Source organism: Aedes albopictus, chromosome 2 (genome assembly GCF_035046485.1).
Source record: "Aedes albopictus strain Foshan chromosome 2, AalbF5, whole genome shotgun sequence".
NCBI classification, from domain to species: Eukaryota; Metazoa; Arthropoda; class Insecta; order Diptera; family Culicidae; genus Aedes; species Aedes albopictus.
The window spans coordinates 325,702,223-325,710,568 of NC_085137.1; positions in this window are offsets into that span (position 1 = coordinate 325,702,223).

Below are 8,346 nucleotides of genomic sequence, written 5' to 3' on the forward strand. Positions count from 1 at the left end.
TCATTTTCTAGCAACATTCAAAGGAAAATGGAGCGCGATATCGTAGACAATCTACTCCAGCAATTCGTTTGCCAGGCGGTCGATTGAGGAAAAGCTTGTACCACATCTCGAATCGTCTAAGTTACAGAGTTACAGAGTGACCCATAATTGTGCAATGGGTGTTTCACTTCTTCAGTGTCAGTTATCCACTTCTGAATGGATTCTTCGAAGTTCAAAAGTTATTCCGAAAAAATCCCTTAACAATCGGTGGGCAATGTCTACTCTCGCTTCCGAAATTTCGATTAAGTCCAGCTGACCAATGAGCTGAGAATGTTTTACACGAAAAAAGTCGCAGAGATAGCTAAGGTGCTTACTAAGAACAATTTGGAAGACGTCTTCTCAGAAACGTATCTGCTTATTCCTCTGATAATAACACTTACGTCTACAACTGATGCTGTTGGAAGGAGTTTTTCCACCTCAAAAGAATAAGAACCTATCTTCAGTTACAATGAGCGAGCGAAGACTAAAGAGGCCTCAACTGATGGCGGTAGAAAACCCTCTGTTTCATCAATTGAAACAACAAGGCAGTTTTCTCGACGAAATCGTCGATAGATTCGCTTGTCTAGCGGAGTGTCTAGCGGAGTTCAGGTTCCTGCTGTTTTCCATTCATACTACAGTCCCATGTGAAAACTTTTCAAGTACACAGTCAGCTTTACGGGTCACGAGACGCCCCTGATTCCCTCATTGACCCCATAGGTCATCGGAGACATCTTTAGAACATGTGTTGCCCTTGTAGTACTATTAATATTTCCTGAATATCTCGATGGATTGTCCGAATCCGTCCTTACAAAACATGAACACTCGAAGTAATCACCAGGGATTATTTTCAATTATTTTTATCGCTTTTAATTGCACCAATACTTGAACATCTATGTTTGTTGTATCAACGAGCAGTAGAAATTTTGGACGATCTGATTGAAGTCATGCCTTGACTATAGAGAACCGTAGATGGACTACAAATAGACACATTTGCATGCGGAAAACAACGGTTAGCTCCAGAAACCAATACTACATCGAACAGGAGTAAGTAAGAGCCTCGACTAGATTCCTCAGTACCCGGGATGGCCTGGCTGAAGTCAGGCCTTGAGTTCATTGAGCTGTAGATAAACTGTAATCACATGTTTTACCTATGTGGAATCTCTGTGTACTTCATAAACTCATATTCTATCATGTGTCAATAAAAAGGTCTCGCACAAATCGATCGTCCAAAATTTCTACTGCTCGTTGATATAACAAACATTATACAGATGTTTAAGTATTGGTGCAATAAAAGCGATAAAAATAATTGAAAATAATCCTTGGTGATTATTTTGAGTGTTCATGTTTTGTATGGACGGATTCGGACAATCCATCAAGATATTGAGCTTGAGCTTGAGCTGAGCTTGAGCTTGATTGACCGCCCGTAGATGCTACTCCAGTATCGCCAGACCTGCTATACTCACACAAGGAACCAATGAGATATCTGCAGGGGACTAAGCAGGCATCTTCAGTGTGTGAGCGTTGGTGATCTTCTTTTTTAGGCGACAATGGCGCCTGTGGCGTCAGGTTGCTGGTCAATGTGGGGAAGGGTAAGGAAGTGATGATTGCAATCGTTTGTATCCACATCTGACCGAATATACCTCTGCACCAGCACAAATTCATGCGGATGTTGGAGTGTTGGTGGGATTTGGTTGGCAGAAAGTTCACATATTGGTGTGTGGATACCAGGGTAAGGTGATAGAATTGTGTGTTTTATTATTTTGAAGATGTGCGGCACAGTTCGCTTGGTTGCATAACTTGTAGGCGTTTTCTAATAGGATTGAGACACTGTGCTGTGAAAGTTTGAAAGGAATGGAAACGGCTTTTTCAACCCGTTTCTGTTCTAGCGATGGCTATGAACATGTGAATATACATGAGTTGTATATGTAGAGAACAGAGAGAAAGTATATAGAAAGATACAATGTAGGAGGAAAGGGACGGGCCAGGGATTGAACCCAAGACCTTCTGCATATAAATCAGAACCGGTAGCCACTAAACCACCAAGCCCGTCATTTGGACAATCCATCGAGATATTCAGGAAATATTAATAGTACTACAAGGGCAACACATGTTCTAAAGATGTCTCCGATGGCCTATGGGATCAATAAGGGAATAATATCTCGTGCTTATTTTCATTTGAACAACAAACGCGGATGGTTCAGAAATGTTGAATATCTCAAGAACTCAAAAGAAACCTATCGGGAAATCTCAAATTCGAACCTGTAGCAACATCAACTATCGTTAGGTAACGGAATGTGCAAACTCCCATTGAAAAACTTCGTTAAGAAGAAAGTTATGGAGGTGCAAATCGTACTTAGCCTTATTTTTGCCCGACTTGACCCAGTGATCCACCGGCCTTACTCCGTCCAGAAGTCCAAGAAAATTTTGATCTCGTATTTAAAACTATAGTGTTGTGCGAGTTTGTGTTCAAAATTTGGTTGAATTCTGTTGAGATATGGGCTGTTGGTGATTTTTTGAACTTTAATTTTTTGCCTGGAGTCAAGCGAGTTAAAATAGAAAGGAGCAACAACAACGCCATTTTGTTTAAATTTACGTGTTCCGGAAACGTATCAACGTAATCAAGACATTCTCCCATCGACCGAAGTGTGATAATCAGCGCTGCAAGACCTTTGCATCTTACGGGGAAGAAAAGCTAAAGCCTCGGTCTGTCAAAAAGCTATCTGAATTTTCAATAACTTGATGTCCTATTTCTACAATAGTAGTTTGTGCTCTCCTTGAAAACAAGTTGAACTGCTGCTATTGTTAATGACTTTCTATTCGTTCTTTTGGTCTTTTCCGGTATCAGAAAATGCGCTAAAGGTAAACACTTCTTGTGTACCTGGTCTTCGATAAACCCATGGATTGTAAAATGTGGGCGAATTCATTGGGAGCTGAAAAATAAAAAATAATTGCGCAAGCCTTAGAAAACTTTGATTTTTTTTTTGTAAACAGTGGTACCTGTTGAATCTCACAATCCTGATCAAAAACGGTCGCTCGTCGAATTTGTAGCATTTGTGCGATTGTAGCTGGAAGAATCTTTGGGTAACTTTTCTTGGACTCTTTGTCATTGGTAAATGCGTCACTGTCAAGGTCATTGTGCACATTGTGAGAAAGTTTAATAAAATTGTGAAAATACACTTCAAATTTCCATAAATTTCAAATATGTATTAAGGCACTAATTGTCTGATACCTTTTGTTAGTGTACCAGTTAAGCGTCCATTTATCCACGTTCGAAATGTCCATTTATTATGTAACACATAAATCGACATTTTTGAAACCCCTCTCCCCTTAACGCCTTTTTGTATGAAAATCCTAAAAAAAATGTATGGACCGTTACGCTCGCTATTTGCTCCATTCCCGATTTTTCATCTTATTTGTTACTTTCTCGATTCATTTATGGTTACGCCTTTCAAAACTAAGTGTTAATTTTTCATTTGACATGCATAATAGGTGGTTTCTTCAGCATTGGTTGTTAAAAATAACCGAGTAGTGTGGGAAAGCAACAAATCTATGTCTACCGGCTCTGTAATGATACCAATAATTCGCAAAACCTTTTTAAATTCCACCAATTCATTTTTCGCAATTCGCTCAGCCGTGGACTGATTTTTGGTGATGGGCTGATTTTCGCAGAAATGGTGAAAGTGGCGCGAAACAAACTGCAGGTCATATTTTTGATAACTAATAAAGTTAGCCCGGATCCCATTTCCAAATGGTAGAGCTGCCAAGTTGTGCCCATACTTTCTGGGACACCCAATAACTGTGTACATTTTTCAGAAAACAAGTTACCTATTTGGTAAAACAGCCAAATATTCGTTAGTTTCACCAAGAAAGCAAGGGTTTACATTATTTGCAGAAGTAATATGAGTTTTTAGCTTAATCTTGCGAATATTGTATATGAATATGAATGTGCAGAAGAAAACTCGCGGAATACCAATTACCAACATTTTAGTAATTTTCTCCGCCTAAAGTGAATTTTACAAGCAGATTTTTATATCTATATATATAAAAATGACTTTGGATTCCCTTTGAGGCAACAAAACTCTCGAGCGGGTGGACCGATCAGGACGACTCTTGCATGGTTTGATTCGTATTCATGGTGGCTGTGTTTATAAGTAAAAAAAAGTTATGAAAATGAACTAAAAGAGTAAGAAAAATGGTAAACTATTGAATTTCTATGTGCTGGGAAGAAAATCAACACGATCTAAATGAAACCAATTTAGAGTGCGGTGCATAAATGAGCTCAGAAGCTGTCAAAACAACAAAAGATTGGCAAGACAAAGTTTGCGGGGGCAGCTAGTCTATATATATAAAAATGAGTTTGAAGTTCCTTTGAAGCAACAAAACTCAAGAACGGATGAACCGATGAGCATGACTCTTGCACGGTTCGGTTCGTTTTGGTGGTGGCTGTGTTTATATGTACAAAAAGTAACGAAAATCAACTGGAAAAGTAAGAAAATATAAATAGTACTGATTTTTCATGAGCTGTAAAGGAAATCAACATGATCGAAAATGGAACCAATCTAGAGTGCGGTGATGTTAAGAGCTTAACAATTGTCAAACCACCATAGCTTGGCAAGACAAAGTTTACCGGGACAGCTAGTAAATCAATAAAAAGGAGTTTGAATGAAAAGAATATAAAATTTTGTAAGAAAAACGATTCATAGTATGAAATGATTGCTCCTTGATCCGGGTAGACGAGAATATCCAAATCATATCTCAAATCGAACACTTTTTGCTGTCATAGCTCGATGTGATTTTGATGAGTTATTCAAAAATCTAATGAATATCGCACGAATAGCTCAAAGTGATATGATATCAGCTGAAAAAATCTACATAAGATCAAGTTTAGCTCTTCTACACGAAATGGAACACATACACCCATATATGTAGATGGCTCAATGTTACTGAAATTCCCATGTTATTTCCATGTTAATTACAACAGCGAGCCACAGTTGAATGGTAAGCATCGCCGCCTGTGAATCCTAAGGTCGTAGGTTTAATGCTGCATGCAGACATTTATTTATTTATTTTTTTTAGAAAAAAGTGACAAGTCTTGTCTGCTATTGTTTTGATCTTGTAATATCTTAACGAGCCATTATTGAGTAGTTCACCATATTAGATTTTGCTATTATTTCCGTTCTTTTACCTCTTATATCAGTCAAACCAATATCAGTTTTTGCTCTTCAGTAATTCAATCAATCATAACTGAATATGATATTCATCAGATTTTTCCACCTACTCGGGGGGGGGGGGGGGGGGATGACCCATAATTGTGCAATGAGTGTAGTACATTTTAGTCGTGGCCCGTAGGGTAGTGGCTACACGTTCACTACATAAGGAGATGGTCATGGGTTCGTTCCCAGCTGCGGCACTTGCAATTTTTCGTCAGTTGCTCTTCCCCCGAGAGCAGCTGACACCTGACTCTCTTCTGAGCATATGCTCTAACGGGCCCGGAATCTCATAATGGACCCCCAAGCGGACTGGAGAAGGAAAAAAAAGCCACACATCAACATCCTTGTGCTCATCATTCTACCTGGACAGGGTAGAAAAGTGACAGCAGTGCAGAGGCAACCAGTTTGATATAGTAGAATTAGAATGGAATGCATTTAAGCGCTGTACAAAGTGTAAGTGCAGCCGCCAATTGGAATCGCTGACGCAGTGCCCTAGTGGACAAAAAAGCTGTAAAATTAGGTTAAGTGGTTGAAGAATAAAAAAAATAGTATATTCCACGAAATGGTACATAACTTATTCGCGATAAGTTGTACCGCGAAATAGTAATCGGTAAAGCGATTCATTGCGCGGAATGTTTCACTGCGAAAAAAAAAACACGTGATAGTTATCGGTGAAACGGTATACAATTGAGAAATTTAGTAAAATTATTTATTTCTGGTCTTTATTTTTGGTAGCGTAATTTGTTACCCCACTCATATTATTTCTGGGCCTAATCGAACTTGAATCAGAGTAGTAGGTATTGGAAAAACTACCAAGTAACCGGACACGGACGCTGTTGCAGAAATCAAAGCAGATGCCCACAAACTAAACCAACTTGTGGATAGATCCATACCTACTACTACTACTACTACTACTACTCCATATATGCGTTCGGATAGACAAGCGTTGGGCTGTAGTTACCCACGAGGAACCAAATCAGGAGCTCTTCATCTAAAGTCAGTGTGTTCGGCTCACAAAGACAGAAACCACCGCATCATATTTTCCGTTTCGCACCAAGTTTTCTTTAATTGAGTCAGAACTGTGGCAATTTCTAATTAGTATGCTATTAGTTTTCATTAGTGTGCAAGAATGGTGAAACCTGGTTATGGTTCACTAGGCACACTATACCCTGCTGCAGGCTACCGCACGCGGGGTGATTGACTGTTGTTGATGGGCTCGGGTTCTTATTTCAACCGCTAATGTGCACCCAAACACACCGCCATAGGAAGCAATCAGGTGGAAACTTCTGGCGGCGGCGGCATGGTATGACATGGGCCCGCAGCCGCAGTGCATACGTGAGAAACTTTGATTGGGCGGAAGGACGGAAGGAAGAGGCAACAACAACATACCCTGCGAACAGCGTGCGCGTATTTCAGAACTGTGGGCTTATTTCGGTTGTTCAAGTTATTGCAGTCACCGGAAAGAAGGTTGATCAATTTGAAAAATGGAGGAAGCACTCATGAAAAATCTGTAACACACAAGCCGGACATGTTTATTGCATGAGATCAGTGAAGGACGACGATCGTTGCCCGACTGGCTGATGATGGATGGTAGTAGGATGGATGGACGGCGTTGGCGGTGGTTGTTTTCCTCGGAAAGTGGGCTGATTCGCTGGAATGTTGATTGGTGGTTGGATTGGTATATGGCGTGGACTGGCGTGACAGATGTGGACTGCTGCACTTGACCGCCAAATGAACTGCATTTTTATGACACCGGGTGGCAAAGTGGTCAAGTTCGGAGCAATTTGGGCGGAAAATATGCCCCATTAGGCAAACGCTAATGAGCCATCATATTGAGAGCATGTAAATGTATGCTGGTCTTGAACTTGAAGTGTTTGAATTTGTTTGGACTGAAATACAACGGAGCAAATTAAAATAATTTGTAGCACTTCCTAGTTTTATTTGAAAGCAATAAATTTTAATATAATTGGTTGGGAATGAAAATGCAAACAAAAAACATCATATTAAGTACTGTTCCTTTCAATTCCACTAAGAATATGCATCCTTTGATAGATACGTATTTCGACCTCAACAGTCGAATCAAGTGCAAGACACTGAAGATGACCTTACAATTGAGGTCGACATACGTATCTGCCAAGGGGTGCAAACTCCTAGTGTTATTAAAATGAACAGTACTTAACACGGTTTTCATTTTACTTACAGATATTCCACTAACAAGCTCAGGTTCGTCATTATCAAAAAACATCGCCAGCGACCAGAGGAAGACATGCCTGCAACGTACTCCAGAAGATACTTTGTATGATGTACAAAACACTAATAAAACTGAAGAAGAGAAACAACAAGAACTTGGAGCTCTCGAGATACATACGGAGCATTCATTAAGAACGTCACGCTAAAATCGGAAATCTTCGCAACCCTCAGGCACATAAGCCTGTAAATACTTTCCAGATAACGACGGTAGCATTCAGTACTTAGCGCAGTGCCCCACGCTGGACCGCCAGCCCGTAGTATGGACGTATCGACACTAGACAGAAGCTTGCGCTTACTGGTGCACACCGCAGAGCTATTGGACACCATCCGGGATAGTGCCGCAACAGCTGTGGAGGCTTTTTTTACAAGCAAAATCAACGTGGCTACCGAAGGTGAGCTTATCGCCCAAGTGTTTAACGGAGCGCTTCTACGGGATAGTACAATCGCCTACACTACTCATTGCCGGCTGCTCCGACTTCCGGTTGTTCACAACCGTCTCCTCAGTCTTGTGATGAGCCAACTCCAGTTTCCTGGATCTCACCCACGCCTCCACAATCTTGATCGAGTGGTCGGTAGTCGCTTCCTCAATCGTTTCACCGTAGACTTCGAGCGTAATGTCGTCTGCAAATCCGACAATCTCCACTTCCACTGGGTACTCTAACCTCAACACCTCGTCGTAGATGATATTCCATAACACCGGGCCCAGGATGGAACTTCGCGGGACTCCTGAGGTTATGTGAAAGCACTTCCAACCAATCTCTGTGTCGTAATCGTAAATCTGTACTCGATTCTGAAAATAACTTCCGAGAATCTTGTACATGTCCCCAGGTATCCCCAGACGCAAGAGCGCATCGGCAATAGCAGACCA